The sequence below is a fragment of the Nematolebias whitei genome, chromosome 14, assembly GCF_014905685.2.
Source record: "Nematolebias whitei isolate Nwh7 chromosome 14, NemWhi1, whole genome shotgun sequence".
NCBI lineage: Eukaryota > Metazoa > Chordata > Actinopteri > Cyprinodontiformes > Rivulidae > Nematolebias > Nematolebias whitei.
Window position 1 is genome coordinate 47,356,714 of NC_056511.1, and position 26,182 is coordinate 47,382,895.

The 26,182-nt window shown below is 43.1% G+C and overlaps 1 protein-coding gene across 1 annotated transcript in view; it reads right to left on the reverse strand.

Moving 5' to 3' along the window:
• usp25 (ubiquitin specific peptidase 25) overlaps positions 1 to 26,182 on the reverse strand; it is a gene marked incomplete in the record, with an annotated part of 317,087 nt that overhangs the window by 290,242 nt on the left and 663 nt on the right.

Here is a 26,182-nt window from a genome sequence, read left to right on the forward strand (position 1 = left end):
ACCCAAACAGGACTCCAGTTAGCCATCAGGTGAAAAGGAGGAACCCAGACCCAGACCAGTGGTCATTCCGTATGTTGAGGGAGTATCAGAGAAACTGAGACGTTTATTTTCTAAACATAATGTCCCAGTGGCTTTTAAACCCCAAAATACTTTACGACAAAGACTGGTTCATCCCAAAGATCCAGTCCCCCGGCACAAACAGAGTAATATTGTGTATGCTGTTCAGTGTCAGGAGGGTGATCAGTCTTACATAGGGGAAACTAAACAGCCACTGAACAAAAGGATGGCCCAGCATAGAAGATCAACATCATCAGGCCTGGACTCTGAGGTCTACACTCATCTCGAGGTCAGAGGTCACTCTTTCAGGGATGAAGATGTTCACATCCTGGACAGAGAGGAACGATAGTTTGAGAGAGGAGTAAAGGAGGCCATCTTTGTGAGAAGAAATTGTCCATCATTAAACAGGGGTGGAGGCCTCCGGGTTCAACTGTCCCCCTCTTACAATGCTGTTATTGATAGTATCACTCAGCCTCCTGTGAATAGTAAACAGCCATCAGGTGCTAATGATCCATTGTTAGGCTGATGGTCCTTCTTGACCATGTGAGCAGCTGGTTTTGGTTGTCAGCAGCAAAATGGTTGAGCCACTCTGAGAAGGTACTATTTATAAGACTGAGCTGAATACAGTACCTCAGACTGAGGAAGTCTTTCGGATGAAAGACGAAACGTTTCTACATTTTTTTGTTGTTTTTTTTTTAATGTGCAGAGGTCCAGATTTAACTTTTTTAGATTTTTCTACCTGGATTATTGAGCATGCATCAGGTTAAAGTTAAACCCTTTTGACTTTTAATGCAATTGACTAAACTGTTGTTTAATATTATGATTTAATCCTTCTGTATTGGAAAGTCAACTAGTTAACAAAATAACTGTTGTTCTGAATTCAAAGCATTTAAAGGAAAAGTTGTTATCCTTCTCAAATCAAAACGTTAAAATTCACAGAATCCAAAACAGTCACTTATTTTAATCAGCTAAAGTTACCAGACAATGACGCCACAAAAACAACATTCAATTCAGAATAAAGTGGTTTTCATTCAGATCTCTCGTTTCTTAGTTTACAGGAAAAAAATTAGAACTTATAACTTTTTAAGTTTTGCGTTTCTAAATGAATTAGCAAAGTAAAACAACCATAACTGTTTACTTTCCAGGACTGAATGTTGATAATTATGTTAAAACATATTTATCAGATGAATAAACTTAGTTTAAAGCTTTCAGCAAGTGTCAACTCATTGTAATAACTTGACTTGACCACTAGATGGGACTAGAGCGTCGTCTGACAAACAAAGGTTTGGCTTCAAGTGAGGAGGAGGTGTTTCCTCTAGTGGGCATCTCCTTATGCTTTTAAAGAGAGTCAACCCAAAATGGCGAATAGTTTTCCGCTGTATCTTTCGAACAGAGCAGATGTGACTGTAAAACATACAGCAAAGCGTTCTTTTTAACTTTTGAATAGAATGCACGGCAAGCATTTCCCGAACATGAAATGCACTCTCTTAAGCTGAAAAATGCTTTTTCAAAACTTTACGCAACACAGCTTTCTGTGCATGCGTCAACAATTTACAGCAAGCAAGTCGTAGCTTTCAGCTTATTGCTTTCCGGAGGAAAAACAGACTAACACTTATGTAAGCCCAGTTTAACACTCGAAAACGTAACGGTTAAATCTGACAACGTCTATGACATCAGACGAAGCACTGAGGCTTTCAAAACACTTCTGTAGTTTTTTTTTTTTTTACGCAGAAATAAAGACGGACCTGAAAGCTTTCTACGTTATAATGCCACGTTCCTAAGCAACCAAGCTATTCAGAGCGTTTATGTCTTTTCAGTGACTTTGCTCAGTTGACTTCAGCGAGTCTCTGGAGCAAAAACAAACATTACCTCCATTTCCAAAACAGCATTATGAAGACCCGTTAGCTAGACTGTCTTTATATAACATGGAAGATTTTTATCTGGGAGTTTTTAATAACGTTTCACCGTAATTTTGCGGTGACATAACTGCTGTGAACTCGGTTTCAAAACTCCTTCACCATCAGGAGATGAAAACATTCACTTTTAAGGCCTTTTAATCACATGTATGCATCAAAACTTTGCATTCAATCCTTATTATCAGCGCTAAGCAATCTTGTTTAGAGTACCTCAGTTTTCAGACATTTGAATAACCACTAATCAGAGAACAACCAGCTTTTACCTCCACAGCACAGAGACAACACAGACAGAGCACAGCGGCACTTCTTTCTTCCTACCCACTGATTGATCAGGGCAGAGGGGTGGAAAGTGAAACTGTTCCGCTCAGTCCAAAATGAATCAGTGTGTTAAACATTCTTGTGCCTTTTCTTCGTGGGTGAATTAAACGTTTGTGCCCCACGTTGGGCGCCAATTAATAATATGTAGGGATATGGCTTCTGTCTGGGCACCCTTTAATCAGAATCAGAATAAGCTTTATTTTCATTGCACCAAGATACAATGAGAACATGTACGTACAGTCGTCCGAAAGATGGGCGGAATGCACGAAGCTGCTACTATGAAAGTGCGGCATTCTTATTCTTATTCAGAATAATATTTTGCTTAGATGAGAAAAAGGAAGAAAACATGAGGAGAGACAGTATAAAAAAAAGATCTCTCACGCCGTGTCCTAGACAGGGCACGACTTGAGGCATTAAAAAAACCTACCACAGCAAAGAAACATAAATAGACAATATACATGTACAATAACAGGTTTATACGCTAACTGTAATCTGGGCTAGCCTCACCCCACAGCTACGTTTTATGTGAATTCTTGTAGCAATCTTAATTCATCTTCCTCGAAGAAAAATAAATAATCCGGTAATTTAAATACACAATTTTGTAATGTTTATTTTCAGTTTGACACAATGAAAATTATGGCAAATATGAAATATGAATGAACAGCCAATAGTATTATTTCAGAAAGTGAATGACGTAAATATGAAGACTTTGAAAAGGAGGTTAGACTCAATTTGGACTAAGGGTTTTAGCTCTTAACATTAAAATTTAAGTAAGTTTTTCTTAGATTCATGAACTAATGACTAAACAAAGTTGGCACTTAGCGTTGTTCCATCAGAAGGAAGATGTTTTCTTCCTACCAGGAGATGCATCCATTTTTCTCATTACCACAGCGGATATGACAACTTTGCTGGAGTTCCATGCTGAAGCCAGGGTTGTTTTCCCGAGGGCCATGTAGGGACCAGCAGAGCCTGCACTCTCAGGGTGTTTGAAAATTTTCAGGACGTCCACAATCTCTTCAACAGAACACTTCTTCCATCATGAGACTATTTCTCAGAGTCTCCTTTCAGCCGGCGCTTGACAACCTGCCCAGTTCAGCTGCTCCAAAACAACTGACCCAGTGTCCTGTTTACCTGACACCTCAGAAGATCGTGCCTCCTGATCTTAACCAATCAGAGTGCTTCTCACAATGGGTGTAACAGACTGCATAATAATTAATGTAATTATAACCTCCCTTCTCAAAGTCCCAAGAAGATAACACAATGGCCCTTTGTTAAGGAGTGTGTTAAAGCCATACATAAACACCATTTCTTTTAGCAAAATGCAAGTTAGATTCTGGCACCATGCTGATACAAACAATGGATTTCTTTGATTCAGAACTTCAACTGGGATTAACTTCTTTCATTGCTATGGCAACCAGTTCTTGCTAATAAGAGTACATGTCATTTCTTTGTTAGAGATTACTCTCCGGAGACTAAAGTCCAGTCTTTATAAAAGGGGCTTATTAGCACAGAGGGGGTCTAGAATCATACAAGATGTCAGGGTGGTCTAGGGGCACTCATCCTGACTTGGGAGATTAGCACACAAAGAGAGAAGGGTAAAAAGAAACTTCCTATGTCAGAATAGAATGGGAGGGGTAGGAAAGACACTGTGTCTCTGAGGACGCTGTCTCTTTGAGGACGATTTGTCTCTGATAAGGTCTTGGATGGATGGATGCTACGCTGACATCATGAAAAAAGAAGTGTATCAAAATTAGGGTAACAGCTGGGTGGCACCTTTCAGAAGAGAATCAGAATGCCTCTATTGTCATTATACGCAAGTACAATGAAATTAAGAGCCATTCCTTTTTTCAGTGCAAAAACATGCTTAAGAAAAACACACACTAAAAATATAAAAAATGTAACGCAATATAGATATAATAGCACTATGAAAGTAAAAAATACACGTATTTCACAATTATATTGCACATTATGGATATTAGTGAGGTAGTTAAGGTGAATGAGAGTATGAAATGTCAGTAGTATTGCGCAATAGAAGTCCAAGGGTTTGGGAGGTTAGATTATTAAATCAGTGCATGTGTGAGTTCAGTGTGGTGATGGCTTTCGGGAAAAAAACCGTTCTTGAATATGTTTGTTCTTGTTCTGATGCACCTGTAGCACTTCCCTGAAGGTAACAAGTCAAACAGTTCAAAACCCCGGTGTGAACAGTCCTTGATTATGCTTTCTGCTCTGTTGAGGCACAGTGATGTGTAAATGTCCATCAGGGAGGGGAGAGGGCAGCCAATTATCTTTTGTGCTGTCTTGACTACTCTCTGAAGCCTCTCCCTGTCAGCCAGGGTGCAGCTGCCGTACCATACTGAGATACAGTATGTCAGCAGGCTCTCGATGGACGAGCGGTAAAAGGTCAACAGCATCAGGTTGTGCTTCTTAAGAAGTGTAGTCTCTGCTGAGCCTTCTTGATGACCACTGTGGTGTTCTCTTTCCAGTTAAGGTCAGCAGAGATATGGATACCAAGAAATCAGAAAGTGTGAACCCTCTCCACGCACTCGCCATTGATGTAAAGGGGGACTAGGTTGGTGCTGTGCTTCCTGAAATCAATAATCACCTCCTTGGTTTTTTTGATATTCAGAGACAGATTTTTCTCTGAGCACCAGGTTGCTAGCTTCAGGACCTCTTGTCTGTAAAATGTCTCATCTCCCTTAGAGATTAGTCCGACCACTGTGGTGTCATCAGCGAACTTGACAATGAGGTTGTTGTTGTGGGCCGGGCTGCAGTCATGGGTGTAGAGACAGTACAGCAGGGGGCTCAGCATACAGCCTGGTGGGGAACCAGTAGCCGGCGTACGAGTGGAGGAGAGGTGGGGACCAAGTCTTACAGATTGGGGCCGATTGGTTAGGAAGTATTTTATCCAGGCACGGGGGGGGGGGGGCAGAGATTGTCCAATATATTTATAAGAATGTCCGGAATGATTGTATTATAGGCCGAGCTGTAATCCACAAAGAGCACTTTGCCATTCTGCTCTCCCAGATCAGAGCTTCCAAGTAAAAAAGAGCAAGCTCTCAAACGTCTCCAGTCCCTCAGAAAAAACACAGGACCGTAACCATGAAATGAAAAGTCAATACATAGTTTCCATGTGACGTAACATCAGGGGCATTTCCGGTGCAACCTCCATGTTGGAAGGCTACCTCTAGCAGCAGGTACAGATACAGTGCAATTTACCGGTAGTTAATTTTCTTGAGATTTTTTTTTCCTTTCTTTAAGTAAATTGCAATGGTTGTTTCGTGCTGGGTTAGAGGATATTACAACCGGGTAGACGTTTGGGCAAAGCGCAGTTTTCACTTAATCCCAAAAATAAGGAAATGTGAAGGACCTCCGTCGGAGAAGCTCACCGCAGAACATAGTTGAGTCTGGCTAAGGATCTGTTCTCGAAGACGTCGTGTTCAAATCACTTTTTGTCCGGTAAACAAAAAAATCTACAGGTCCTTCTCAAAAAATTTGCATATTGTGATAAAGTTCATTATTTTCCATAATGTAATGATAAAAATGAAACTTTCATATATTTCAGATTCATTGCATACCAACTGAAATATTTCAGGTCTTTAATTGTTTTAATACTGATGATTATGGCATACAGCTCATGAAAACCCAAAATTCCTGTCCAAAAAAATGAGCATATCATGAAAAGGTTCTCTAAACAAGCTATTAACCTAATCATCTGAATCAACGACGTAACTCTAAACACCTGCAAAAGATTCCTGAGGCTTTTAAAAACTCCCAGCCTTGTTCATTACTCAAAACCGCAATCATGGGTAAGACTGCCGACCTGACTGCTGTCCAGAAGGCCATCATTGACACCCTCAAGCAAGAGGGTAAGACACAGAAAGAAATTGCTAAACAAATAGGCTGTTCCCAGAGTGCTGTATCAAGGCACCTCAGTGGGAAGTCTGTGGGAAGGGAAAAGTGTGGCAGAAAACGCTGCACAATGAGAAGAGGTGACCAGACCCTGAGGAGGATTGTGGAGAAGGGCCGATTCCAGACCTTGGGGGACCTGCGGAAGCAGTGGACTGAGTCTGGAGTAAAACATCCAGAGCCACCGTGCACAGGCGTGTGCAGGAAATGGGCTACAGGTGCCGCATTCCCCAGGTCAAGCCACTTTTGAACCAGAAACAGCGGCAGAAGCGCCTGACCTGGGCAACAGAGAAGCAGCACTGGACTGTTGCTCAGTGGTCCAAAGTACTTTTTCGGATTAAAGCAAATTTTGCATGTCATTCGGAAATCAAGGTGCCAGAGTCTGGAGGAAGACTGGGGAGAAGGAAATGCCAAAATGCCAGAAGTCCAATGTGAAGCACCCACAGTCAGTGATGGTCTGGAGTGCCATGTCAGCTGCTGGTGTTGGTCAACTGTGTTTTATCAAGGGCAGGGTCAATGCAGCTAGCTATCAGGAGATTTTCGAGCACTTCATACTTCCATTTGCTGAAAAGCTTTATGGAGATGAAGATTTCATTTTTCAGCACGACCTGGCACCTGCTCACAGTGCCAAAACCACTGGTAAATGGTTTACTGACCATGGTATTACTGTGCTCAATTGGCCTGCCAACTCCTGACCTGAACCCCATAGAGAACCTGTGGGATATTGTGAAGAGAAAGTTGAGACGCAAGACCCAACACTCTGGATGAGCTTAAGGCCGCTATCGAAGCATCCTGGGCCTCCATAACACCTCAGCAGTGCCACAGGCTGATTGCCTCCATGCCACACCGCATTGAAGCAGTCATGCAAAAGGATTCCCGACCAAGTATTGAGTGCATAACTGAACTTGATTATTTGAAGGTTGGCGTTTATTGTATTAAAAACGTTGGTTACGTACTGTAACCCCAGATTCTATGAGTATAAGCATAGCCCTTTAAGGCTGTCGCTGATGGGTTTATCCCGATATGCGAAGCATTGCACTGAAAATTTAGTTCACACCCACCTGCTGTGTGGGCCCCACCCGGTCCGTATAAATTACGTTAAGAGCGGGAAATCGGCTCCCAAAAATAGCTTTTTCTTCAGCCATTTAGGAGCCAGTGAGGCCCGACGCTTCAAGGGCTACGCTTATACTCATAGAATCTGGAGTTATAGTACGTAACCAACGTTCTATTTCGTATAAGCTTCGCCCTTTAAGGCTGTCGCTGATGGAGTAAGGGCGAAGGATGTTGTCCTCGCCTCACTGGGTCCATTCGAACACTGTATGAAGCAGAAGCTTGCCCCAAAAAAATGTCTCGTCACTCAGCTCCCCATGTGCGTAATTACGCATTGCGTAATTATGTGTGCCATGCACAGACGAATGTTGTGTAACTATGCGTTCTGAATGCATGAATGCCCCGGAAAATTCAACAGGGAGGGAAAAAATACTGAAAAGAGCCATGAACCAACCGGTTTACGGCTGAACAGTATGAACAGATTAATAATAACAGGAGAGCTGATTATTAATCAAATGAACTGATTGGTAACAATAGTCGTGAACTGATTAGTGACAATAGAACCAAAATAACAATCACAATTTGTGATTGATAACAATATCTCACACTGTAATGCATGCAGACAGATGTGAGTTAAACGGAGTTCCATGAAACAACAATATTCATTCTGTAAACACTAAGGACAGAATGTGTCATGGGACGAGCCGTCACATCAAGTAGATAAAAGTGAATGAATGAGCAGGGTGTTGACCACGCGGCCGCAGTACAAAATGTCCTGCATTGTCATACCATTAGGCAAGGCAGTTGAAGATGCGATAACCCTGGTCGAGTGTGCTCTGAGGTTGACAGGAGGCTCTACATCTGATGCTCTGTAGGCTGCAGAAATGGCCTCACACAGCCAGTGTGACATGCGCTGGGTGGATAACGGGCGACCTGCAGCTGCATCTCTATAATGCACAAATAAATGTTGACGCATTGCAGCTGTGCACGCTATGTAACACGTCAGCGCCCGCACCGGACAGAGGAGATGAAAAGACGCTGCTTCTTCTGATCTGGGGGGGGGGGGGGACCCCTACAACGATATCGCTCTTGATTTAAAAGAGCTCGTGATGTTTTTAGGCATAAAAGCTGGGTTTTGGTCTTAAATCAGCTGAGCTGCCATCAGCCTGAATTCTGAGACATGACGGAGCGACAGAGAGGGCATATAAATCACTCACTCTCTTAGCGGATGTTAAAGCCAGCAGCAGGGCTGTTTAAAGAGACAAGAATTTAAGTGGAACCTGATCCAGAGGCTCAAATGGAGCTTTGATCAGGACTTGCCGGACCAGTGTTAAATCCCACTGTGGAACAAGTGGGTGTGAAACAGGCCTGCGTCTCCGTACACCATTTAGAAAACGCTTCATCAGCGGATGATGAAAAAACTGTTCTGTCTCCGAACCCTTCGTGGCAGGAAGTGATGGCTGCAGCGTACGTTTTAATCATGCTGGACGCCAAGTTCCTGTCCATCAGCTGTTGTAGAAAGGACAGCATGCCACCTAATGGACATGAGGTGGCCTCTACACCCTTCTCTGTACACCAGCACTGAAAAGCTGTCCGCTTTGATGTGTACAGCGCTGTGGTAGATGCAACACGTGAAACCTGAATTGTGCGCACTATATCCTGTGGGAGACCCATCCTCTCTAAGCGGATCCATTCAGCGGCCATACCCACAGGTGCTGGCCTATTTCTGGGTAACTCCTGGTCGCTCCTCCCGCCTGGAGGAGAGCGTCCTCCCTCCACGGCAGGTTCCACGAGCGCCCCGATAACAAGTGTCGTAGGCCTGGGAACCATGATGCGTTCACGCACTTGGGACAGAGGAGCTGTCAGTCCCTCCTCCTGAGCTCGGTTCAGAAAACCGTGATATCAGAGGGAGAGAGGGAGGTGAAGAAGCATTACGACCACAGGCTGTGAGCAGACACATCCACCCCAGCGGTGGATCGTCCCGTGGCTCCACGATAATTATAGTTGAAATTGAGTGTTCTCTCGTGCTGCTACACGTCCACAGGCGCTCGCAGGATTTCTGCCGTATCTGAGCCATAGCTCTGGGTGGAAGGTCCCAGGTCCCCGTGCCGTCCCGGGCAAAAAAATTATATCATGATATGCTAATTTCATGACGTAATACGTCAGGGCACCCTGCCCCCTTAACAGAACCGAGCGCGCCGAAAGACCACACCAAATTGCCCCCCCCCCCAGTCTGTAGTGGTGTGACGCTTATTAGCTGCGTGCAATACTAGCTAGCTAAAAAGCTAAAACAATAACACACGGCTCAGCTGTCCCTCCATCCAGCTCTAAACTGCAGGTACAGACAACTCATATGTCTCTCCCTTCCCCTGCTCTAAGATGTCACTCGTCTTTTTTTTTCACCCCACTCCGCTCTGAGCTGCTGGTGCGGGCTGCGTCTCCCCCGCTCTAAACTGCCGGTACAAACACGTGCAGCTTAACTGTCTCTTGAGATACACAGTCCATGGAGCAAGAACAGAGTCAGGTGATCAGAGAAAGCGCATCAGAGAAATGAATCATTCCTGCAGGAACAGAGGAAGCTGAAACACCACAAGCTTGAGGGTCAGCTGATCACCTTGTTACAAGTTCTGGAAGTTGCGCAGCGGACTTTAAGTTCCTAAGCGTGTTTCAGCATGGCACAAGCATTTGATAGGGTAAACTGGAAATTTTTATTTGCTAACTTGGGTAAATTTGGTTTTGGGGACCATTTCATTAATTGGTTAAAAATATTATATAGCTCACCAAGAGCATGTGTCAGGACAAATAATCAAATATCTTCAAGCTTCTGTTTACAGAGGGGGACCAGGTAGGGATGTCCACTTTCACCTGCGCCATTTGCTATTTTTATTGAACCTTTAGCAGCAGCAATAAGACAAACTGCTGATATTAAAGGTATACTGTGTAAAAACATAGAACATAAAATTAGTCTTTATGCTGACGATGTTTTACTTTTTCTTCAGAACACAGAAAACTGAATATCTAATGTTATCGAATTAATAAACTCGTTCTCAAAAGTTTCTGATTATTCTATAAATTGGTCAAAATCTACAGCTCTTCCAATAAACTGCGTGTTTAATACTTCTCTCAATGAACGACTACAATCAGGTAACATTACATACTTGGGCATTAATATTTCTCCTAGATTGGAAGACTTAATAAAATTGAATCATATCCCAATTTTAAAGAACATTGAAGATGATCTTACTAGATGGAAATCTCTGTCCATATCACTTATGGAAGAGTTGCCTCAGTAAAAATGATGGTCCTGCCGAGAATAAACTATTTATTCTCAATGATTCCAAATAAGCCTTCAACTGAATGGTTTAACTCACTGGACTCTGATATCTAAATTCCTTTGGAAAAACAAAACTCCACGCATTAGCTTAAAAGCATTACAGAAATCTAAAGATACCGGAGGATTAGAACTTCCCAACTTCTATCACTACTATTTAGCCAATAGGTTACAATATATCTCAAAGTGGTTAAATCCGAATACATTAGATGAAACTTGGATAGACATAGAACAAACTTTATGCAATAATATTAAGATTTCAGATCTACCATTTCTTAGCACAAATATAAAAAGACATGTTTGCTTTAAAAGCATAAGTATTAGCTCTTCTCTGACAGCATGGTGGGAGTATTTGAAAATGACAAAATCTTCACTACTCCCCTGTAGACATACACCCATCTGGAACAATCCTGACATCCTACAAGAAAATAATATGTTAAATTTCCCAGGTTGGAGAGTCAAGGGAATTGAACGTCTGGAACACATATTTGAAGGTGTAGACTTTATTCCATTTAATAATTTAATAATACAATTTGACATTGAAAATAAATACTTCTTAGAATATCAACAAATTAAGTCTATCATAAAAAAGAAATTTAAGCTTAATAAAACTTTGTTAGAAACACCAATATGTGTGTTAGATTTCCTTAATCTTAAATCCCTCAAATTATTATCTAAAATATACAAGAAATTGTCTAGAATCAATGACTCCATAATGCTACCTGTTGCAAAATGGGAGTCAGATTTATCAATCAATTTTGACCAAAACACCTGGTCTCAAATATGTTTAAAAACATTTAAAATGACTAGAATCTCCAACTTACAATTAATACAGTATAAAGTTCTTTATAGAGTACATTATACAGGTCAGCGAATGTTTAGGATGGGATTTACATCATCTAACAACTGCTCACAGTGCACAGGCAATATTCCTGATGATTATATCCATGCACTCTGGTTCTGCCCACCCGTTCAGAGGTTCTGGGTCCAGGTTTGTGAAGACTTGTCTAAATGTCTGAAATGTAATATTCCACTCTCTCTGTCTGTTTGCTTATTGGCTATCTTGGAAGATGTTACTCTGGAAAAAATACGTCGCATGATTTTCACTGCTTTATGCATCGCAAAGAAAACCATACTCCTGAATTGGAAAAATAAAAATAATCTTAGCATTATTCAGTATAAAAATCTTCTGCTAGATCATATTAGTCTTGAAACAGCATATGCCGACACATTGGATCAATCTCTCTGGGCCCCTTTGATCGGCTCTGTTACATAGTGAGGGTGGGTAGTCTGGGATCTGACCTTGTGGGGCCTTGGGGTTGATGTGGAGGTGGGTGTATGGGTTTGGGGCGCCGGGGGGGTTGCCGGGGGCTGGGCTCTTGGGGGTACCTGGGCAGGGGGGCACTGCTTTTGCCCTGGGGAGGGCCTGGGTGGTTCTGGGGGATGTCTGCTGGTGGCTGCATGTGGGCCCTCAGGTGGTCTGTGGCGGCGGTTGTGGGTCACCAATCTGGTAGCCTGGCTGTGCTGGGGTGGGTTCGGGGTGGGCGCAGGGGCTTGGGGTTCTGGGGGCTTGTCGCCCCCGGGCTTGGGCCTGTGGGGATCGGGGATCTTGGGCTCTGGCGGGCGGGTTGCCGGGCTCTGGGCCGGCTTGCGCTCTGGTGCCCGGTTCTGGGCAGGGGCCTTCGGCTCGCTGGTAGGTTGTGGGTTCCTGGGCTGGGGGATTGGGTGTTTGGGGGTGTGACCAGTGGCCCCTAAGAGGGGGTAGTTTGACCCAGCCTAGGTGTCTAGTGTGCTATGTGTTTTGAGAGATGTCCGAATGAGGGGTGGATGTAGTATTTTTTCTGGGGTGGGGACTGGGTGGATGTCCTTGGGGGCGGGCCGGGACTGTACATGGCCGACTGGCTGGCCCCTTTCCTGTGGTGGGGGCTTGTTCCCGGTGCTTCCTGGCTCTGTCGGCGGTTGGGCGGGCGCTCTTGGCCGGGCGCTCTTAGCCGGGCGCTCTTGGCCGGGTCGTCCTGGTGGGGTTTGGCTTCATCTGGTGGCGGGCTGACTGCGGTTTGTGGGGGTCTTGGCGGCCCTCGGGTGTGTGGGCCGCTGGTACTGCTTCTGGCGGCCCTCGGGGCTCTGTCCCTCTCTGGTCTGGAGCTCAGCGGGCCTGGCGTTCGGTCCAGATGGAGAGGTGTCTTGGCCTCAATCTCTGGGTGGACCTTGGGGAACTGGGGGGGGGGGGCTGTTGTGTCAGTGGGGGAGCCGACTCCCTGTGGGAGCATTTACTCTTACAGTTATATTTCTCCCCATCCCTCACCATGCATCTCCGCCCTCTTCATTTCAATTTCACACATTTAGGGTTGTTTGGGCTCGGGTGTGCTGCAACAATTTTACATCTCTGTTGACCATAGCCACCTGGGACTCAATTTTATTGTACACCTTAGACATTCACTCATAACATCCTCATGACATTCACATATAGGAACTTGAGGTGGGCACTATGGCTATGGGTGGTGGGATGAATTTACTCTCGCCCCCGTGCCTGTGCTCACTTACAATGGTTGCATTTAGACACTAGGGTTTGGATAGAGTTGGGGTGGAGGGGAAACTGGCATCATGCCAGCCTTTGCTCCTTCTTCTTTCCTTTTTAATGGCACTATACAACAACAACACAAATCAACAGCACATCTAGGGGCGGGGGTGTATGTGTCGGGGTCTTATTCTCTTTTTTTTTTTTCCTCACCCCCCTGGTTCCCTAACTGCCATTCCGGGGGTGGGGTCCGGGAGAAGGGCAGGCCGTCAGGTGTTGACCAGGACTATGTGGGGGTTCGGGGTCTGGGGGATTGCCGTGGGCGGTGCTGGCGCTGTGCTCTCCCTGGGGTTGTTTGGACCCCCTGAGCTTGGCTCTTGGGTGCCATGGTTGGCCCGCTGGCCGGGGTGGCTGCCGGGGCCTGGCGGGCGGTCGGCTGGGGGAGCGTGCTTGGTTGTTGGCGGTGTGTGGGGGGTGGTCGGTGGCGTGACCTGTCGGCTGGGCGTGGCCTGGGCCGGGTCTGGGATATTGGCTCCTCTCCGCTTAAGAATGAATGGGTCTACCTCCTGGGTTTGGGCATGGGCTGCCCCCTGTAGAGGGCGGGTACATGTCTTGGACCTGGGGTATAGCGTGCATATTGGGAATAAGAATGAAATGTATCGTTATTATATGTCTTGTGAGTGAGTGTGAGAATGAGGCTGGGACTGTGTGATTGTGTCTGTGTATGAATGGTATTTGTTAGGCCGAGACTCGGACTGCCCCCTCTTTGATACAACTGGGAGTGCTTTGGGGTGGCTGGGCGCTTGGACATGTGTCGGCTCGGCCTGGTGTCTGCCTGGTGGGGCTCGGGTCCTCTGGCCCTGTCGGGCCTTGGCCTGGGTGGTGTGCGTCCTCGGTGCCCGGGCCTCGGTGCCCGGGCCTGGAACTGCATCGGTGCGGCGGGTTCCGGCGGGGGCCTATGAATTTGTCGCTGTTGGCCCCGGGGGGTCACTACATGTGGTCGCTGGTGGGGATCTTCCGGTTCTCCCCTGTGGTCCGATCTGGGGGTTGGGTGAGTGGTTCGTCCTGTGTGGGTGGCCCTGGGGGCTCCGCGGTCGGGGTCCCTCCTGGGGTCTTGGGCTCTGGTCCCCCCTTTTTTGTCTGCCTCTGGTCTTGGGGGTTGGGTCTCTGCTGCTTCACAGTTACTATTAAATGTTCTATTAGAGAAGCCTTATACACTTATGCATGCTCACAACCACACACAAATAGATGCAGGGATGCTTATGTAGGCTTTATATGTAGATATATAGATATCAGAATCAGAATCAGAATCAGTTTATTATCGCCATGTCAATGAACGAGGTTCACAAACTAGGAATTTGCTTCGACATAAGGTGTGAATAGTAATAAAGTAAAATAAAGTAAAAATAAAGTAAAAATTAAGTAAAAATGAGAACATTACATAAGACATAAGCCTGTGTACACCCACAAATAAAGTAAAATTAAAAACATAACATAACCATATGTACACCCATACAATACAAAACAATAAAAAAGCTTAGAGAACAGTACAGATGGAGTATTCAATTGTAGTGAACTAGGCCTGAAGGTCAAAACCTTGACCTAAGGACCATATGGGACAGAACTTGTCATTTCATTGATTTGCATCCAGAAATACAGGTTGACCCATCCTGAGACTTTCTTTCTTGAATTAATCAAGTAAAAGAAGACTACTTTCTATTATCATTACCATTTTACAAATGTTTGATAATCAAATTGTGTTAGTTCAAACAATGTTTAAATGTTGAAGTGAACTACTCATTTTATTAACTGTGAAACAGTAATAATGATTCTTAATCCTCATTCAAAGTGAAATCAAGTTGGAATACGTTACAGAGTAATGATTCAATTTCTTGATCGTCTGTTTGAAGTGAGCTAGTGATGGAAGTTGGTCAAAGTTCAAGTTTCGGTCAACTGCAAGTTTACTGAAAAGAAATGTCATGTTTAACTTTTACAGCAAGATACTAGAGAATTGACTCCACGAAGTCTGAAGTTTCTCATGATATCTTTTGTCTGTCCTTAAACAATCTTAATCTTTTCCTTGACTTTTCATAACACCTTACATCACAAAACACACCTCTGTTTTGGTCCATCGACCAATCAGAAACTCTCAAATGAACCGGAAGTGAGCTTTCTTTAAATGTTGGCACTTCCTAGTTCAAGCTAGTTTCCAGTTGTTGCAGGAAGTTCTGCAGTTCTGAAACTCAGCAGTTCCAGAGTTCCTGAAGGCTGGAATTCAGGATGCTGTTGAAAAGAGAATCAAACTGAAGAGAAAAGATTTAGGAATTATGAAAGTCTGGCCTGGATGATCTCACGACTCCGGAGGTTTAGCTGTTCTTACGGAGACGCTGAAAAGTGGCTCGAAGTGGAACTTTACGCCGGAACTGAGATATCTTCAGAAAGGTAAAAGTCGATCTTCACCAAAAGTGTACCGTTGGGATAAGCTGATTTCCAAAGGAGCGTGCATGTTCTGGTTAAAACAGACAAATTCCCTCACATATCTCTCTCAAGATAAACTTCATCTTTCCATCTTTAAAATTCTTCTATCTGCTAAAAATCATTACAGATATTTTTAGAAATGTCTGAAGCAAAGTTTTTCAATCACCGCCGTGTGGTTGACGTCTGCTGTGATTAATAACGTTTGTCGTTCTGCTGGAAGTGAGAAAACAATCGCCGTATTGTTCACTTCCTGTAAAAACTGATTAATAAGCTGTCGTTATTTTCAATTCTTGCCAATTAATGTAAATGTGTGATGTGTTAAACTTGATTATGTTAATAAATGACCCACTGTCTTGGTGAGTCAAAGATAATTAACGTTTCCGTCCACATTTTATGAAATTCAGGTGCACGTTATTAAACAGTCCAGAAAAATGAAATAATCCGTTTTAGCAGTATGAATATATGACAGCATATGTTCTACTACACAATTATAATACAGATGTAATGTGACCAAAGCAGAAATTATGAGGTAGCATTATGAGTGTTCAGGAGTCCAACAGCAGAGGGGAAGAAACTGTTCTTATGGCGGGAGGTTCTGGTCCGAATGGACCGAAGCCTCCTGCCTGAGGGGAGTGGTTCAAACAGTCCGTGTGCAGGGTGAGCAGGGTCAGCTGTGATCCGACCTGCTCGCCTCACAGCCCTGGAGACGTACAGGTCGTGGAGGGATGGAAGGCTGCAGCCGATCATCTTCTCAGCTGAGCGCACAATGCGCTGCAGTCTGAGTCTGTCCCTGGCAGTGGCCCCGGCGTACCACACCGTGATGGAGGAGCTGAGGATGGACTCCATGATGGTCGTGTAGAACTGCACCATCAGCTTGGCTGGCAGCTTGGCCTTCTTCAGCTGTCGTAGGAAGTACAGTCTCTGCTGGGCCTTCTTGATGAGGGAGCTGATGGTAGGCTCCCACTTGAGGTCCTGGGTGATGGTGGTGCCGAGGAACCGATAAGAGTTTGCAGTGGTGATGGGGGTATCATTACAGGTGAGAGGGGGCAGAGGGGCTGTGGCTTTCCTGAAATCCACAATCATCTCCACTGTCTTCTGGGCATTGAGTTCCAGGTTGTTGCTGCTGCACCAGGTCACCAGCCGGTCCACCTCCCTCCTGTATGCAGACTCATCACCGTCCGAGATGAGCCCGATGAGGGTGGTGTCATCTGCAAACTTAATAAGTTTCACAGAGTCATGGCTGGAGGTGCAGCAGTTGGTGTACAGGGAGAAAAGCAGGGGGGAAGCACACAGCCCTGTGGAGATCCTGTGCTTATAGTCCGAGTGTCCGAGACAGCTCTCCCCAGCCGCACGCACTGACTCCAGTCTGTCAGGAAGTCTGTGATCCACCTGCAGGTGGAATCAGGTACATGGAGCAGGGAGAGCTTGTCTTGGAGCAGAGCAGGGAGGATGGTGTTAAATGTGTAGATGAACAGATGCTGCAAAATATTCATCAATTAAAACGGATTCCTCATTTTTCTGGACTGAATAAAACGTGCATTGAATTTAATGAAATGCAAACGTGAGACGTCATTTATCTTTGACCCATCAAAATGAATGCGGTCATTTATTTACAGAATCAAAGTTTAACATCAAACATTTACATTAATTTGGCAAAATATGAAAATAACAACATAATCAATCAATCAGGAAAACCATACGGCCATGATTTTCCGTTGCTTCACCACAGACATTTATGAAAACTGTACAATTATGATCAATTATCCACACGGCGGTGGATGAGCACTTTACACAGACATTTCTAAAATATCTGGAAGGATTTCTACTTTAGAGAAGAATTTAAAGATGGAAAGATGGAGTTTAAAGGGAGTAAAAGATGGTATGTGAGGGGAAGTGTTCACCAGAACCGACACTCTCCATCAGAACCCAGCCTTCCTCGGTACGCTTCGGTAGGAAACTTGACTCATTACCTTTCTGAAGATTAATCAGCAGATATGGAGGTCCAGTTAACGCTACCTGTCCAGCGTCTCCATAGGATGGCTGTGACTCGTCCGAAGTAGTGACGAGATTCCGTCCGACACCAGCTCACATCAGCAAGTGGACTTCACATGAGTGGGGTACTTCAGAAGTTCCACTCAGAGGTGGAGGATGTTATAATCCAACTCGGAGGAACCTTATCATGCTGGACTTCTGTTCTCCCAAACGACTTCTCAGCGCAGAACCGAACTGAGAGAACTAGGAAGTACCGGCATTTTAAAGAGCCCTTTTCCCGGTTCATTTGGGAGTCTTCCCATTGGTCAATACCGACCCGACAGGGGTGTGTTTTGTGACGTAAGAGGTTACTAGGAGTCAGAAAAAAGCAAGAATTGTTATGGAACAGGTGAGACTGTTCTCAGAGACAGAGAGAGTTTGTTTTGGCGAGTTTTAGAAACAGGTGCCAACTCCGTTGACGTCTGAGAGGATGTAAACAAGACAGTTGTTCCAACACATGTCTGCTTCGACTCCTGACCTTGGAAAACGCACACTTGCTCATTCAAAGACAGAAATCAGAAAATGCATAAAAATCTGTAACAGACCTTAACATGAATTCTAACTCTGCATAAGCATTAAAAATCATTATTACTATTCTACAGTTAATAAAATTGATTAGTTCACTGCAACATCTAAAATGGTTTGAACTAAGACACATTGATTATCAACATTTGTAAAATAGTAATGATAATAAAAAGAGAGTGTTCTTTCACTTGATTTTCAAGAAAGAGAGTCTCAGGATGGGTGAACCTGTATTTCTGGATTCAAATCAATGGAATGACAGTTCTTGTCCCACAAGGTTCTTAAGGTCAAGGGTTTTGACCTTAGGCTTAGTCTTGACATCAGGTTAAGTTCACTACAAATGTGGAGCTGAAGTCCACGAACAGGATCCTGGCGTAGGTTCCTGGGGAGTCCAGGTGCTGCAGGATGAAGTGAAGAGCCAGGTTTATTGCGTCATCTACAGACCTGTTGGCCCTGTAGGCAAACTGCAGGGGGTCCAGGAGGGGGTTGGTGATGGACTTGAGGTGAGATGAAACCAAGCGTTCAAAGGTTTTCATAACTACAGACGTGAGAGCTACAGGTCTGTAGTCATTTGGTCCTGTGACACGTGGCTTCTTGGGGACAGGGACGATGATGGAGGACTTGAAACAGGCTGGGACGTGGCATGACTCCAGAGAAGAGTTGAAGATCCCTGTGAAGACCGGAGCCAACTCTACAGCACAATGTCTCAGCGTGGAGGGTGACACAAGGTCTGGGCCTGCAGCCTTATGTGTATTCAGCCTTTTAAAAAGCCTCCTTACTTCATCCTCTTGTACAAAGATAGCAGGGGGTTGTCGAGGGCAGTCCCAAGTGGTTAAACCAGTTGAGCTGGGGTTGGTGTGGAGGATGGAGGAATGTGAGTCCATGACTTCAAAGCGTGAATAGAAGTCGTTCAGATCGTTTGCCAGTTTGATATGTATATGAATGTATATTCATGTGTATGTATGTATGTATATAGGCGTAGGTATGGGTATATATATTTATGGAATTTTACTGCAAAGCCATGAATATTTTAAGTTCTTTATACATATGTATTTTGTTGCTGTGTTTTGTCATGTTCTTTGCAGGTGAACAGACAGTGGCCGGGTGTTTTGCCGTGTGCTCTCTTTGTGTATATTTCTTATATTTTGGAGTCTTACTTTGTCTTTTCTTTCTTCCTATCCTATTAAAAAAAAAACTACACTAGATAATCACTAGAATAAATATTTCATAATAATGGTGTGGAGAGGATGGCTGTAAGTGGAGAAGGGAGGCCATCAAAGGAGAAAAAAAAAAAAAGAGAGAAATGAATCATTCCTGCAGGAACAGAGGAAGCTGAAACACCACAAGCTTCAGGGTCAGCTGATCACCTTGTTACAAGTTCTGGAAGTTGCACAGAGGAACTAAAGTTCCTAAGCGTGTTTCAGCGTGGCACTATTAATTGTTGCATAGCCTTGCAGCACGCGTAGCATTAGTAGCTTAGCATCTTGTTGTGGTCTCCTGTTAGGAACATAATGGCTTTCTTGTTAAAACTCAACGATAGGGAAAGACAAATGCAAATCCAAAGCTGTGTGTCAACGTTGTTTCACGGAGATTGGATATTTAGCAGGCAACACGTCTAACTTGTTAATGCGCTTGAAATGACATCATCTGAATGTGAACGTCTCTTCTAGCAGCTTGGTTGTTGCAAACACCGATAACAGCAGCATTTAAACAACCTTTATCAGGTAATTCAGATCGGTCCAGAGCAATAACACAAGCTGTAGGAGTTTTTAAAGCTCTGGATCTACATCCATATTCTGTTGTTGATGCGCCGGCTTTAAAGATTAAAGTTCTTGAGTCCCACTACGATATCCCATCAAGTCAACACTTCAGCCAAAAAGTTGTAGCAGCACTTTACGAAAAAGCTAAAACTGATATTGTCAAGAAGCCCTGGACCAGATTTAAAACTCTGCCACATTGATGATGATGAGGGAGAAATTCAACCACCTCATATTATAAATGATGACCGTGCAGGAAGGGGTAATGTTTTTTGTATTACTGTGATCTAATTAACTTTTTTAATTTAAAAATTATAATCTTATAACTCTTTTTTTTATATTTTTATCTCTTTGTGCTGTTTGCGGTCTGAGGATGTCAACGAGATAGAGCTGAGTCTTCTTCATCCACCAGATCACCTCCAGCCAAGAAGTCTGTAATGACTGAACTTGTTTACATAGCATATTTTCAAAATAAACATTTTGTAAGTCTTTATTTTGGCCGTTTTTGTACCGAGAATTAACCGAACCTCGCCCTCCTTGAAACTGAACTGAACCGAAATGTAATTTTAGTGTACTGTTACACCCGTACTAGTGCCTAGTTATCAAGATCTTGATAAAAAATGTATGCAACACTGGATGAAAATAGTACGGAGCCCCGGAGGGGACGTGGGGGATTTTTTTCCTTTTGCTTTCCCACGCAAACAATTTTTGCATTCTCTCGCAAACGTTTTTGCGTTCCCTCGCAATACTGTTCTGTATGTAGTGTTACCTCACAGACAACAGCAACAATGGAACAGACACCTGTATATGAGGTTCATGGAGTTTGTGACTTGGCGTTATATAAATAAACTGAATTGAATTTTGAAATCAACCTTAAATATAAAGGGTATCCAGTGTGTGCTGCAGTGGTAAAATTTAGGGGTGCACCGATTGCAATTTTCTGGCCGATCACAGATTTCTAAAACGTCTGACCTTCTGATAGCGATTTTGTTTTATAAGCGACACTGTCAGGTGTTATAAGGTCACAATGCACCTTCAATTTTCCAGTCTTAATTTATTGAAAAACATACATTGAACAATATTCTAGAAACAATACAAACTTGTTTTAACTGGCCATGAGGTAGGGCTCTGAAATATAAATGAAGTTTAGACAATTGTTTAAAAAGGTAAAATCAGTTTCTCATGAAAGTAGCGGCCGGCTTATCGATGCACCCCTAGTAAAATTAATTTAACGTTGGATATTTCACGTTCGTGCTCCGTGGATTCAGCGGTGGCTTCCTCATTCAAGCCGACGCAAGCAGCCTAATTTCAGTCAGCTGACAGCTGCTCACAGTCCGTCCCTCCTCCGAGAAGCGATGGTTCTCTTAGGGACTGTCAACAAATTACTGTATTTTCAGAGTATTTGTCAAAGCAGCACTATGTATCATAACTAAAGTTTTCTCAGTATATTTCTGCATGGTAATAAATCATGAATTTTCTCACCATTTAAAATCCAAAAGAACAAGGTGGCACTTGTGTTTCAAAAGTACTAAAACTTTCTTTTAAAGCATCAAAGTTCACGCTCAATCATCCAGGTACAAAATGCAATAACGGTCAGTCAGGTCATCTGGACAGTTTCTTTTTCTATCCAGAGGGCTTCATCAGTCACCAGCAAAGCCAGCAAACTGGTTGGTCCACTAAAGGAGTGTACAGCTTAGTGGGGAAAAGTTTACTTGGGACTCCTCAGACTGATGAAGCCCTCCAGAAGTGTGTGCTGTGTTTTTAGTTAACGTTTTTTCTTAGTTCATATCTTAGATCTTATTACTGTTTTTCTTTTACACATATTTTAATACTTTTGTTGGATGCAACTGGGACCCTGTGTACACAATTTCATTCGCACCAGATGCACCACATGTGGTGCGAATGACCAATAAAGAACATTGAATCTTTGAATGAACTTTGATGCTTTAAAAGAAAGTTTTAGTACTTTTGAAACACAAGTGCCACCTTGTTCTTTTGGATTTTAAATGGTGAGAAAATTCATGATTTATTACCATGTAATATACTGAGAAAACTTATGATATATGGTGCTGCTTTGACAAATACTCTGCAAATATATCTAAAATAGTATAACGTGTTTAGACCAAGCTCATTAACCCGGTTATTTGTTGACGGTCCCTAAGAGAACCATCACTCCTCGGAGGAGGAACAGACTGAGATCAGCTGACTGAAATCAGACCGTCTGCGTTGGCTCAAACGAGGAAGCCGCCGCTGAATCCACGGAGTATGAACGTGAAATATCCAAAGTAAAACTAATTTCACCATTGTAGCACACACAGGATATCCTTATATTTAAGGATGATTTCAAAACAAAACTCCATGAACCTCAAATACGGATGTCTGTTCCACTGTTATTGTTGTCTGTGAGAACAAAAAAGGTTAAATCATGTAATCTGGAAACAAAGTTCATGCTCACTCATCCAGGTATCAAATCCAATAATTCGCAGTCGGGTCATCTGGACCAGTTTCTTTGAGGGAGGAACGTTTGTTGTCTGTGAGGTAACACTACATACAGTACAGTATTGCGAGGGAACGCAAAAACTTTTGCGAGGGAATGCAAAAGTTGTTTTTTTTAATCCCCCATGTCCCCTCCGGGGCTCAGTAAAATAGATCTTGCGACATTGTAAAAGCTTATCGAAACAATGCCACAGCGAATACATGGTGTAATCAAAGCTAAAGGCGGTCCAACGAAATGTGTGACCTTTTTTTTGGTGGCTTTTTTTTTTTTGGGTGGGCCAGGCAGTGTATAAATCAACCTAAAGATTTTGTTCTACAAGTTCCGTTAAAATATGTCCAGTAGGAATGCGCAATATAAACGGTACATGGTAGAAATGATAGGAATTTAGCCTGCGATAGACATGTGTCTTCTACCGGCTAACAGCAGTAATGCTGTGTCTAATGTAAAATCAAAGTTGTCAGTTTAATTGTTACTTTTTTTGTTGAAAACTGTGCGTAAGTGGCGTTAAAGTCTTTTCTTGGAGAGCCAAGTAGCGAAGCTACAAGCTAACTATAGCCGGCTTGCCGTAGTGTTCTGATACATGCGCAAAACGCTGTGTTCTGTCGAAAGTTTTATTTTTTTTTTTCTATCGAAAGTTAAAGTAAGCGTTGGTCAGCTGTAGAGAAACCTGCTCTCCGATCTGTGAAAAGAACGCTGTGTTGTGTGATTTTACTGCGAGACCCTCTGCTCAAAGCCACAGTCATTTTGTGTCAGCTCTCCTTAAAGCAGAAGGAGGCGCCCACTAGAGGGCTGGAGGGTGAAGTGTTTCAGTGTAAAATGCTGCTCTGTTGATGTTCATTTCTTAAGTGAGAAGACTGGAAACTGTTAAGAGTTAACAACATATTCTTTTGTTTAAAACATATGGCGAGAACTACCTTTTATATATTTTGCACTACAAGAAAGAAGCCTAATACTTGATTTGTTTATTATTTAAAAACTCTCTGGACCTAGTAGTGGAATTTTTTTAAATTCAAAATATATGATAGCAAAAGGACACCCTATGCTTTTAAAAAAAGTCGTATTAAGTTTTATACCCAAAACATATTGCGATATATATAGCTATCGCCACCCTTCACAATACATATCGTGATATGAATTTTATACCATATCGCACATTCCTAGTGTCCAGTGGTTTATACTTTGTTAACAGGCAGAGAAACTAACACAAGTATCAACCTTTATTTCTACAGGTAAAACCCATTGAGCCTCGAGGACTCATTTACAAGAGAGACCTGATTTAACAAAGAATGATGACAACAATGGACAACAGCAACAACAATAAACAGTTATAAAAAGTCATACTGCAGGGTTTTTTTTGTTTTGTTTTTTAACAAATAGGATGGCTAAAAGGAAAAGATAACAAAAAAAACAAAAAACAGCTAGATTCTAAGGCGAATGTAGGAAACTAAAAACAGGAACATGTCTGCATTGGTCCCTGCCAGGAGTCCAACAGATTCTTAAAGACACTTAGAGAGGTCAAAGGTCGAGAGCTTCAATTGTTTTTGTAAGATATTCCAGGAAACAGGAGCAGAGTAGGAGAAGGTCCTTTTGCCTAGTTCAGTCCTCACTGAGGGAACACTGCAGGTAATAATGTCCTGAGAGCGCACGCTGTAGCTGCACTCACAGAGAGACATGTAGGAGGAGATGTATGAAGGCAGCAGACCAGGAAGTGATTTAAAGATGAAAATGTACCAGTGAGAGAGTCTGCGTTAAGTTAATGATGTCCAGTTAACCAGTGAATACTGGGTGCAGTGGTGGGTACGATAATCACAGCCAGTTATGAATCTTAGTGCACCATGATAGACAGCATCCAACATCTGCAGCATCCAACATCTGCAGGGTTCTTGTAGGAGCGTTCATGTAAATAATATCACCATAATCAATTGAGGGAAGGAAAGTCACAGATACAAGGTGTTTCCTAACATTCAGAGTTAGACAGGATCTGTTTCTGAAAAAGAAACCCAGTTTAACTTTCAGTTTCTTTACCAAGTTTTCCACATGGAGCTTAAAAGAAGATGTGAGTCGACCAAGATACCCAAATATTTATAGGAATCAACAAACTCAATGGGGACACCATTTGAGGATGAAATCGGAAGAACAACTGCTGGGACCAACTTCCCTTTAGTTTTGTCGGCATTTAGGACAAGTTTGAGGTGGAACAAATCAGTCTGGATGTAGTTGAATGCAGATTTCAAAAGCTGGAAAGCCTTAGCAACAGTTTTAGCTCGACAATAAACAACTGTGTCATCAGCATAGAAATGTATGGATGCATTAGGGATGTTTTTACCTACATTATGTATGTAGATTGTGAAGAGGGTGGGTCCTAAGACTGAGCCTTGTGGTACACCATTGTTGAATGTTAAATAACTGGAGGAAGTACCATTATGTTGAACACATTGCCTCCGGTCTGAAAGATAGTTAGAGAACCAACCCATGGTGTGTTCTGAGAAACCAGTTTCTGAGAGTTTATGACACAAGATGTTCTGATCCACAGTGTCAGAATCTTTAGACAGGTCTAAGAAAAGTGCAGCACAATAATCCTTAGCATCCAGTGCTTCAACAACGTCATTAAGAACCTTCAGTGAAGCAGTGGTTGTGCTGTGTTGTTTCCTGAAACCAGATTGATGTGGAGGTAAGATGTTAAATGAGTCCAGGTAATTTTTATTTGAGAGTTTATCAGTTTTTCTAGAACCTTGGCTAAAATGCAGAGTTTAGAGATTGGTCCATAGTTGTTCAGTGAGGGGGGGTCTCCTCCCTTCAGCAAAGGAAGAACAAAGGCTGTTTCCAAGTGTCTGGATGGAGTTTTGTCTTATGGAGAGATTGAAGATGTGGGTCACAGGGACTGTGATGATATGAGCAGCCAGCCTTAAGAAATAAGGTGGAAGTTCATCTGGACCTGCAGATTTTTTAGGATCAAGATCTTTTAACAGTTTATTGACCTCACTGACTGAGAATGGAGAAAAAGAGAAGGTGTGATTAACTGAGGATTGACTTGTAGGAGGGATTTGATTTGTAGAAGTTTGGTTATTAGGGGAAGTGGCTGATCTTCCATTAGTAACTGTGTCAAATAAAGAACTAGAAGCAACAAAATGTTTGTTGAGACAGTTCAGGATCTCGTGCTTATTTGACACAGGAACAGAGTTAACAAGAAGTTGTGATGGGAGGTCAGATGATTGGGGGGTGCCTGAGAGAGATTTGATGGTTTTTCAGAATCTGTTAGGGTCATTTAGATTTTTGGAGGTCTGAGATAAGAAATAGTTGCGTTTTGCTGCTTTGACAGCAGTTATGCATTTATTCCTCATCTGATGAAAACTCAACCAATCAGTGTCTGAGTCAGATTTTCTCGCTGCGGCCCAAAGATGATCTCTCCTGTGCAGGAGGTCAGCTAGCTCTGGAGTAAGTAGGCGCATAAATGGGAAAAAACATTATAGCCCGCCGTTTGACCTTTAGTGGCGGGCAATAACTAACCAGAGCTACTTGTGATGGCCTCAGTAAAGGGGCAGACAGTGCATGCATGTAAGATGAGATATAATATAAGCCTCCCAGCTGTGAACCATCACAGGACAGGGTGGATTTCCACCCTCGCTGTTGACCCTGCTCTTTGTAAACAAAGACATCACGTAGAGATGATCCATCAAGCAAAGCATATGCCCAAAACAAATAATCCGTTTCAAACTGGATGTTTTCGCCTTAGCAGGCCTGCAACCTTCAAGTGCTACAGTAGACTAGTGTAGTAGTACACGCCCTGACTCAAACATTTAC